Here is an 11,878-nt window from a genome sequence, read left to right as displayed (position 1 = left end):
TAGTTCTAGTATTATACTTTTTCATACGACAACGACGTTTCGATCGATTCGAAACGACTTTTCGAAAATTACCATTTGCGGTAGATTCGTTCTGTTTATCCCATACCGAGACAATGTAAGAAAACAAGACGACACATGTTTATTTGCAGGTCGGGTGGAATACGCGACCAAAGTTTATTCGGCGAAAAATAAAAATGTTTACTACCACAAATAGGGCAATCTATTATATATGTAAAATTAGAAACAAAGACGACCAATTGTGTCTTTTCATCGATCGATTCTACCGACGAATAACGTAGAGTCCGATAACCCTTGAAAGTTCTAGTGATTTGCAAACAAATAATGAACTAACAACCGCAAAAGTCCACCACGGAACGTAAAGTGGAAAGTGTTCAACAATTTCAATAGTAACGTTGGTTGGTCTCCTACTCAGTATGTGAGCGAAAGCGAATTCGAATTAGTTATACCTATGGGTTATTGATTAGTCAATAAGTGACCAGTTTTAATTTAAAAAATACATAATCAGTGTAAAATTTTAAAAAATGGAGTTTTCATATTTAAAAATAGTAATTTATTATATTTTATTTTAATTTTGTTCATATTATATCTTGATTGTATTCTAAGATAATAATTAATTGAGCTAATTTAATATTTAGCACACTAACTACTTTGGTTTTATTTTAATTATTCAGCACAATAGTAATCAATGAGATTAGAAAAATCTAAGAAAAATCTAATATGTGTTCAATCAAAATTAAAATAACATAATATTCAAATCTCTTAGCCACGATATACATTTGAAAACACTATGGTTCATATGATATTTAAATTCAGGTCATGCAGGTATTAGAAAAGCACTTAAATACTAGTAGAGAATATACACATTCTGGATATTCTAAGAAAACTATGTTCTTGTGCGCCACTTAAATATTAGCGCTTGAGTTCCTAAGTTTTGTTTGAAGTACTGACTTTTTAATTATCTGTCGAATTGTATTGATTTTTTCATTCAGGTACTCGCAGTTGGTCTATCTTTACCTAGTAACCCTCTGCTAGTACCGTAATAGCATTGTAATTATTATAAATATTTAAATATTTTTTACATATAAATGCGTAAATCTATGTCAACACTTCTATGTACATGAAAAAAAAATCAGTGGTGCCCAATAGCTTCTCAGAATAACACACGTGTCACTATTAGACATTCTGAACCATACAAAATCTCTACATATTAGAAAATTTAATAAAATCAAAACCTATTTCCTTTATATAGGACGAAAGTCTAAGTAAAGACAACTGAATTTTACAAAGGAGTCTAAGTTGCTTATCGTTTATATTAATAGGTGGAAAACACTTGCTTTTATTGCCTCTTACAACGCTTACATAATATCTTACAAAATTAGTAATAGTCTAGCTAGCTTAGTATAAAAAAATAAAGATTTTATTGAGAATTATTTTTCGTATATTTCTCGACAAAAATGTCAAATCAGGAACTTTTCTGATTTCGTGCGATTTTTTTGGTAAAACTAAATTTTGGTACGATTATTGTAAAATGTTTTACAACCGCTGTATAAAAAAAGGTGTTTTTGTGCCAGATGTTTTAATATATGCATGCTTTATTGTAAGCTTTTAATAAAAGTCAGATGTATTTAATTAGCAAAAAATTGTTTACGTTTTTTACGACTATTCTAATTGGCTTTATATTTGATTTGGTAATCTGAAAAGAATATATTTAATAGATAAAAAGAAACAGCTTTGCATGAAAATTGCGAAAATGTTTTCCACAAAGTTTTTTTTATACAGAAAATATCTTAACAAAAAACATGTATAGTCGATTTTACGTAATATGATATGTGATTTTTAAAAGTAAATTTATGAAAATGTAATATCTTTTGGGTTTTATTTATAAATAAATGTTTCACTATTATTTGAGTTATTTTATATATTACTTGCTACAAATAATTTAAATATCATGTTTAAAGCGAAAAATATTGCAAAAAAAAACAGTTAAGCTCTAATACATATTATAGAGAAATCGAGAATTGAAAATAAGATTTATTTATTTTGGTAAAATAAAAAACATTGCACTGATTCTATTTGTATGACTTATTTCTTAACAATACTTGTGGTTATTTCCTTAATGATTATGGTGAAAATCAAAACTGGGTTGTGGCAAAAAAGCAACAGTTTCATATGTGAGGAATCGAAAAACAAGCGTAATGCTAGCAGAAATGCATAAAAATTAAGTAAATAAATAATATTTGCTTATATGTTAAATTTAAAGTATACTATAACAATTTTAATATCAATATTCAAAAAAATAATTATGCTTGCTAGGTGTAGGGTAACACTAGTAAAAATATTTTTTGATATTTCAATTAAACAAAAAACAGTTTTTAATCTATAGTTTTGCGTAGTTGTTTAAATATACTTTTTTTTACTTTCTTATAATTAAGAAGGTATTTGGAAATTAAGTTTTAAAAGTCGTAGTTAGGTAACTTTTGACCGATTATACTTTTGAATTTTTTTCTACGTAACTAAAACTTTAATAAAATACAGATTAAGGTACTCTAAAGCTTTCTCGTCACTCTTACACCAACGCGCTCGCAAACGTTATAACGCAATACCACGTATCGAGAGACACAATTTCTACAAGCATAGAGAGAGTCGGCGCAAAGGCCCTCCGCGACTGTACAGGGCTGACAGAATTGCTCCCGTAGCGTGACAGTATCGCGGCACTCCGATCCCTTGTATCGTGGAGTCTCAGTACCGCCTGGGTGTTCGTAGCGCGCGCGCGTCTACGACTCGCTACGCCGTAGCTCTGCCGCGCTCGGAGCTTTTTACCGCGAAACACCACCCCATGGTTTATCGTTGTGTCGAACAAGACCGTTCTGTGTTTAAAATCGTTTTTATGCTGTCTCAATAAGAGGCTAAGCCGACGCAGTGTAGTCGTTTCGTGAGAAATTGCGTTACAACCCGAAGCGATTATTGTTAGTGTTTCTTCACTTGTCTTTTTGTGTCGAGATGATGACCTACCGAAGAGTGTGACTTGCATTTTAATTAGGTAAATATAATCCACGATTATGATCAATGGTGTCGTTGTCATTGCTTTGGTGCGGTATTAATTTGCTACATTGTGAGTTGAGCAGTAATCAATTATCTAAGCAGTCCAATCAACTGGATGACTTATGTGATGGTCTAATGCATTAATGATGCGGAATTAGATTACATGTACAATTTATACACCTAATAAACATAATGCAATACATCTATAGTTTTAAAGCTATGCTAGTTAACGTCATAATTTACAAGATTAAAGAGAGTAAAAAAAAATGGTTATTTTATACTCCTTTATATCTTTTGACTTTTTTACAAGCAAAACTTAATCGATTGAATATTGCATATTTTCTTATTTTATTAGGATATTTTAAAATTATGTTTTTAGTAAGAATAAACCATTAAATTTTAATAAGTTGCAATTTCTTTAAGTAATTATTCGATACTTCTATGTGTCATAATTGTGAGACCAAAGTAAGATTAAGTCATTTTAACTTTAAAGTAAAGCTAGTCATTATTTATTTGTGACAATTAAAATAAATTTATAAAACGCATAAAAAGAATTCTAATAGATAGTTTTAAAAAATAGTAGTAGTTCTTTATTGTTATTAAAACAACAGAAATAAATTACAAAAAGAGATTAATAAAGAAAATATGAATTTTATTGAAAAATATTTTTTTAATTTTTCAGACATGTTAGAAAATTATGAATTCAGTATATTAAATAGCAATATTTTGTTCATAATACATGCTATGGGTGAAAATATATTTATGTACTTCTTTGATATAAGAATAAAATAATTTTATTTATACATTTACTTTTGTGCTTTACATTTTTTTTTGTTGATATTATCGATTTAATTTTTGTATTCAATATATTTTTTAAAGAATAAGTTTCAAGCTTATTGTACTGTGACTGTTTTATGCCTTAATGAACATATACTTTCAGTAGAGTGAAAGCGATGTGGCTAAAAATAGATTTGAATGCTGTGGTATGAGACGGTGCATTATTAATTATGAAGCGATTAATTAATTATAAATATATATATATATATATATATATACATATATATATATATATATATATATATATATATATATATATATATATATATATATATATATATATATATATATATATATATATATATATATATATATATATATATATATATATATATATATATATATATATATATATATATATACGATGATTTTTTAATAATGACATGTTTGATCGATTTATTTATATCTACCTAATCTTACGGATAAATAAAAAATTATCTGTAATTAATTTTTTTATTTAACCCTAATACTGATGTCTAAATCGAATATAAATCATTAGTAATTAATTTGCTATCCTTAATATTTAAAATTTAATTTGATTAGAATGACTTTTGAGATGGCATATTAAATTTATTATGCGTGGGTATAATTGGATAAATAACCTGAGTTTAACTCAATTTTAATTGTAGGACTAAAGACATAATATATTTTGTCTCGTTCTACTTGTTCGTTTTCCGATATTTCTTACTACATATACTTACATAACTACTAATTATATGTTTGATGTAATTCTCTCTCTCTATATATATATATATATATATATATATATATATATATACATATATATATGTACATGTAAATGTATATGTCATAATCGATAACGTGAACATTCAACTCATATTTTAATCAACACACTCATGAAATTATATATCGTAAATAAAATATTTTTCGAGTCTTTAGAAGCACTTTGGAATATTGAAAAATAAAAACAAGGTGCTTATAAAAAAATCTATAACGCTGCAATAACTTTTAAATTACAAATATCTAATTATATTTTTAGTGTTAGTTGTATAATATTCTGTGTATTTATATATGTTATCAAATATAGAGCGATTCACAAAATTACGATTCTAAACACACACTGTAAACTTTAACTGCAGTTTGTAACCGTGCATAGTAAATGCACCGTCGAATGATTGATTAGCTTTTTTCCGAACGTTTTAGGCCAACTACAGTTCAGAGCCGTTTTTGTTCGACGTTTAATGAACACGTCAATCGAACCATTTACTGTAAGCAATTTGTCGGTTAAAATGGCTTTAGCTTTGCTCTGTGCAATTACAGACTACAATACACATACATAAATATAAATATTCAGAATTAAAATTTATTCGAATACACTATTAAATATTTATGTATACATTATATTATACATATATATATTATTTATATGTATAATATAATGTATACATAAATAAAAAATAAAAATATTTTTGTATGATTAGACTGTGTATGTACATACATACACACATTAAAGTAAAAGTTTTAGATTGGAAAAGTTATTTTCTATAAAAAATATTGTAAAAGAAAATGTCACGGTGCTAGGAATGTAAGATGAGAATGCATACTTGACTAAGAATTCGTTACAAGGTTACATTATACAGGATGTTTCTTTATGCTTTTATCTCGCATATTACTACTAAGCGTCTAAAAATAAACTAAAATTGAGATGAACGTACTGAGAACATCCACATATTTTGTATAGTATGTATATATTTTATCTTAATCATAAATTTAAGTCATTATTAAAAAGATTTTATTTTATTCATGTATAATATTTAAAAAATCGTTACTGTATTAAATGTTATAGGTATATATACGTATAATAAAAAAATATTGTATACCTATAAAATATATATATATTTCATTTAGGGGTATTTTATTTTAAGTGATGACTTTTTTAATTATTCACTTTGTGCTTTGCCTTCTATCATCGAAGGAACGAAGAATTAAAATCAATTATTCAAATTTCACCAAGACACTTACATCCCTTTCTTTTGTATAAATAATTTATTTCAAGGAATGTAGCCTTTTTTCACGAAGAGCGACAGTAAGTTTATTGCGAAACGACATTATAGATATACGCGTGTATTGAATAAAATAAATCGAGTTCCACCCTTGATTTATATATACGTTTATTTATTTATTACCGTATATAGGTACGTGCTATTATAATACCCGGTACAATGTTTGATTTTAGATCCAATATAATTTTATATGTATAATATATAAAGCGAAGGTGGCTGGTGCTATGGGACGGTTTACTTTTCTAACTAAACAATGAAGGTTGCAGACAATATTTAACTAAGCCAAACTAACAAACTTTCCGCCCTACAATAATGGTACCATACGCGGTTTCGTGACTTGCGAATAAAGTTGTTTCCAGAATGGTTCAAATTTGACTAAAATTTATCGAGGCAATATGGCAAATGTATTCGACGTACCTATCAAGATGTGAGAAATCACCCGAAAGCATTATTCGCGGTTCGTACATACTGCATTAATTATTCAGGAAAATTGCGGTAGGCGAACGTTGAATACAAATATTGAAATTATAAGTTAAAATAAATGTAGCAGCAGAGAAACACTGTAATGAATATATAAATCTGAGTATATATTCATTTTTGTTATAATAATAGACATCATTGTCATACTACGCAACCAGTGTCACCGTTTTCATCATTGCTATTTTATTTTTAGGGCCCTAAACTTTCTTTCAGAAAAAATAAAAATTTTATTTTTATTGAACTTCTTGGATTTTATTTTACGAATATTTTTTCTAAACTATTTATGGATTAGATATGTACTTAAAATTTTCAAATACTTAAAACCATAAAAGCCATTGGAAATTTTAGCAAAGCTGTCATTATAAATTAAGATATTTACTGTTGATTTTTGTAATTCAGTTACGTTCATTGATTATAATATTTAATATGAAAAAAAAGTTCCTGTTTGCTTATGGCAAAAATATTGGAAATAATAATTTTGAACTTTTATTCGGGTAAAATCTATATCTATTACTTAAGTTAATAGGACACTATCAAGATATGTTATTCGTCCATAAATTAATTTTGTCGCATGGTCTATAGCAGTGTATTTCAGCTGTTTCTATTTCTGCAGCAAGGACATAATCGTTTATCTTTGCTGATATATCACATCCAATACTATACTTGATATCGTAATTTTTTAAAGTCACATGTAATTTTGTATCAAGTTGAAGTCTATAAGTACATCAGCATAGGTATAATAAAAAAAACATAATTAGGTATTAAGGGCCAACATTTTTTTGAAAAATTTAAATTAAAAAAAAGCGAAATTTATTTCCGGATTACCTTATTTATTAAATATACAATTAAAAGTCAACAAGTAGCAATGATTAATAAAATTCTGTGTGTTTTTATATTAACGTATTAACTTGTAATGATCAGAGTTGGGTTTAACTGCCTGGGATTTTATTGAAATAAACTATTTTTATCTTATCTTGTAAAAGAATTGTTTTATTTGCATTTTTCCATTTTCGACTACAATTTTCTCCTTTCCTTGTGTACAAAACCATATGCTTTAACAGTACAGATAATGCAATTTCCATTACGAAGAAAATGGTAATTGAAAAAAAATATCGTGTTTCGCCTTTTGATGTGAATAAAAGTAAATTGAAAAACATAAAATTTCATATCACACACAATGGTTTTTGTATTATGCATTATGCATCTAATTATTAAATTAGGCCATAATCTATTACTTTTTTTTTCATATAAGAAATTATTATTTTATTATTATTGTGGTATTTCATTTTCAAAAACTATACTGGCCGTTGCAATTGCTTTTTGCATAATTTATTAGAATTTCTGCATGGCGCTATTTCCCATGGAATTTTATAAAAGACATGTGATTTATATTCTAAAGATAATATTAAAAATGCTAAAGAAGTAGCAAGAGTTAATAATTGTATCATTTTTCTGCAACTCATAATTCAATCAATTAAAATTGCGTACTAGTTTTTTTACAGATTTTTTTATTTTAGTTTTTTGCTGAGATTTCCAAAATATAATATGTGAAAATATTTATTACTGAACAATGAACTGTATTTTATTTATTTGTTTCAAAATTTCTTACGCAGAAATTCACAAATATATTTATATTATAACAGTCAATTAAAATATCCATCCCTCATATTGAACACAATATTTTACACTTTTCGTAATTCATTATTGCCGAGATAAAAAGGTAAAATAATCCCTTGTTGGTCCTGATGCGGAATTAGCCGTGACCCCTTGTATTTTATTAACTCTTGAGGAAAAATTAATAGGGCCATCGTGCAACGGGTTTTGTATTTAAATTTGCATACTACGCGGCACAATGGTGTCCGGTAAGTGTGTGTGTATGAAGTTTTTGATTAAATTTAAATTTTAAAAGTTGGCACTGATTAGTTTCTGGGAAGTTATAAATTTATGGCGCATTCGCATTACCATACTTCAGCCATGTAAATCACAATGGAGGCTTTGAAAGCCGCAAGATTATCTCCTATCGTCGGACTCGAAATAAGCCGAATTTGGTTTTACGAGTCCCGTTTGATCCGAAAACTTTGTCGTACACAATAAATATGTATAATAATACGCTGGGAATTTTACTGTGAAATTCGTTTAAGCGATTCGATAATTTTTTATTCAATATTTTAACTGGAACAGCTTTGGATTTAATATATACTGTTTAAGCAGGTTCTAATTTAAATCTGGACAACTATATGTTATCTCTTTGTTTATTATAGAATCGTAAATTTTATGTCAATGTTCAAATCTTAAATTCATAATTGACTTAAATACAGTAATAATTTTATTGCTGCATCTAAGTCAATAAAAAATTACTTCCATTAATATATTGCTCTAAGCCAGTGGTTCTTAACCGGTGCACCACGAGCTTTTTGCAAGTGCACCGCGAGAAAATTGGTAAAAACAAAAATTCCGCAAAATAGTAAAATCTTAATGTTTCAATCAATTTATATTTTAAAATAGTCGTGATACATCACAATAGATAAATTTATTACCAAACGAAATTGTGAATCAGACCAAAATATTATTGACACTAAGAGTAAAAGTGAAAGAAGTAGTGAATATGTTACTAGACATCATACGTCTCATACAAAAGAAAATATATTTAGTAAAATCAAAAAAAATAATGGACACTATTCTGAAGAATATTTACGTTTCAGTTTTACTAGCATCAATGAGGAAGGATATCACATTCCACTATGTGTTGTATGTGGAGAAAAACTGTCCAATAGCGCGATGTATACTGACAAGTTAAATCACCATTTCACTACGAAGCACGCCGATTTTGCATCAAAAAGTAAAGATTACTTCAAAAGATTGTAAGATATGCATAATAAACAAGCGAAATATTTTGAAAAAACTGTTAAAACTTCCGATAAGGCACAACTGGCGTCATACAAGATTGCTGAATTGATTGCTGTACAATTAAAACCATATACTATAGCAGTCTCTAATTTTACCTGCATATTGTGAAATAGGAAAAATTATGTTTGGTGATGAAGCAAAAAGAAAATTATGAAAATTTCTCTTTCAAACGATACAATAAAAAAATAATTAAATATGTCGGATGATACTGAGAAAACAGTTAACGATAAACTTTCCAAGCGATATTTTGTTTTACAAGTCGACGAATTTACTGACATTAGCGGTAAGGCACAAATACTAGGATTCGTTCGTTTCATAAATGAAAACAAAATAGTGAATCAATATCTATGCTGCAAAGAACTTACTGAGCATACAACAGGACAAGATGTTTTTGATCTTATTTATTCATATTTAGAACAATTTAAAATATCATGGGAGTTATGTGTAGGAATTTGAATGGATGGTGCTCCTTCAATGGTAGACTCATTTAAAGGATTTGTAACCCTTGCAAAGACAAGAAAACCTAATATTATATCTATGCACTGTTTTTTACATAGAGAATCTTTAGTTTCGAAAATATTACCAGCAACACTAAAACCTGTACTAAATCAAGTTGTAAATATATAGTGAATTTTATAAAATCAAGACCTTTAAAAACACGCATGTTTAAAAAACTTTGCATTTCTATGGAAGCTATGTACGAGTGTTTGCTTTTTCACACTGAAGTCAGGTGGTTATCTAAGGGTTAAGTTTTATGCCGATTCATAGAACTTAAGAATGAATTGTTAATCTTTTTTCGAAATTAAGGTATATGGATGATTTTGTAAAATGTCTTCAGAATAATGATTGGTATGCTAAAGTGGCATATTTAGCAGATATTTTAATTACTTAAATAACGTTAACACAAGCATTCAAGGAAAAAACGAAAAATTCATGACATCCATTGACAAATTGACAGGATTTCGGAAAAAAATAACTCTTTCGAAATATCGAATAATAGAAAAAAAAGTAGATATGTTTCCTTCACTTAACGAAAACATTCCCAAGAATGTTATTTCCGCAATAATAGAACATTTAACTTTATTGGTTAAAAAAATTGCACTTTATTTTCCATTCTTAAATATAGAAAATTATGACCGGATACGAAATCATCAAATTAGTCTCATTGTCGACTGATCGTACTCTAAAAATTAAATTTTCCGAAATAACTATGAAGAATTTTTGGATTACTGTCCAAGAGGAATATTCACTTCTTTACATGAAGGCACTGAAAATTTTGTCACAGTTTTCAACATCATATTTGTGAGAGTTTGGTTTCTCAACAACAACTAATATGAAAACTAAAAAACGAGAAAGACAGAAAAAAATTTAAACGAAGAATTCAGGGTAACTACATAAAATATTCGACGTATTATTTCTGATATCTGTAAAAGCCAACAAGCTCAGGTATCACATTAATTATTTTTTTATTAATCATATAAATTTCATTATGTTAAGCAAGAACGTCATTTTGGGTAAGCAAAGGGGGGGAAATGCACCTCTTAGATTTGCCACCCAAAGAGCACTTTTAAATATTAATACAAATATTTTTAATAAAACACGTAATTAAAAATTGGTTCTAGGGAAAAATTAACCACCAAAATTTATTTTCAATACTAAACTTTTTTATATAATTTAATTTAAAAAAAGATGTCAAAAATTTGTATGTAATTTTGTATGTAACCATTATTTTTTTTAAATATGTAATAAAAATTATGTCCACATATTTTTTCGACCTCTTAATTCTGGTGCACCGCCACTTTTTCCCATGATCAAAAGTGCACCGTGACTTTGAAAAGGTTAATAACCACTGCTCTAAGCTATGTCCATATATTCAACTTTTTTATTAAATTAAACGTGCTCGGCAAAAATTCTATTAATGCTATTTTCTAATAATATTATTTTATTCATATATAAAATTTATTAAAAATATCAATTTAATTTTATATAAGATTTAATTTATGCTGTAGTTTAGTTGTAGGCAATTAAAAAAATATTCATACCTTACTCCTAATTTTTCATATATATTATGAGTAAAGTATATATTGTGTTGCTTGTAACATATTGTAGGGATTTCAATCACTTGAATAGTTTGTTATATATTTTGAGTACACTCTTACGACTATGCGATCAAACAAAAAGGAATATTAAACCGTCCCTAAAGTGAAGCCATGCACTATATATTCATAAAATGGAAAAAAGATCTCGTGACCAAATACATGTTAGCACATTCGTTTTGAGACGTTAATCACCCATAAGTAATTATGGGTTGTTCATGTCTAGCGTAATGTGCATATTACTATTATTCTTCAACTCTTTGGTTACCGATCGTCGAAGTGGCTAACTGAGGCGTTTATATTGAAGTATGAAGTATGCTAAATAAGCAATGCAATGGCTCGCAAACATCCTTATCTGCAATTTATTAGAACTTTCTTGAATCAGAATTATAAAATATGTGACATTTGATCACAGATAAGATTGCACCACGAAATCACAGCAGCAGAGGCGATCCAAGAGATTGCATCATA

At 27.6% G+C, this 11,878-nt stretch overlaps 1 protein-coding gene across 1 annotated transcript in view; it reads left to right on the top strand.

Annotated features, from left to right (window-relative positions):
* Positions 1-2,762: 2,762 nt before the first annotated feature.
* LOC148228464 (acid sphingomyelinase-like phosphodiesterase 3b) overlaps positions 2,763-11,878 on the top strand; it is a 178,749-nt gene continuing 169,633 nt past the window's right edge. The window contains exon 1 of the mRNA XM_088199618.1: positions 2,763-3,061. The gene's annotated coding sequence lies outside the window, so the exon portion shown is untranslated. The remainder of the gene's footprint in view (positions 3,062-11,878) is intronic.

Source organism: Plectrocnemia conspersa, unplaced genomic scaffold (assembly GCF_051122295.1).
Source record: "Plectrocnemia conspersa isolate PC_06_02 unplaced genomic scaffold, ASM5112229v1 ptg000012l, whole genome shotgun sequence".
In the NCBI taxonomy this organism is placed as follows: Eukaryota; Metazoa; Arthropoda; class Insecta; order Trichoptera; family Polycentropodidae; genus Plectrocnemia; species Plectrocnemia conspersa.
Note: the sequence above shows the minus strand (reverse complement) of the source record. Positions and strands in the feature narration are given on the sequence as shown.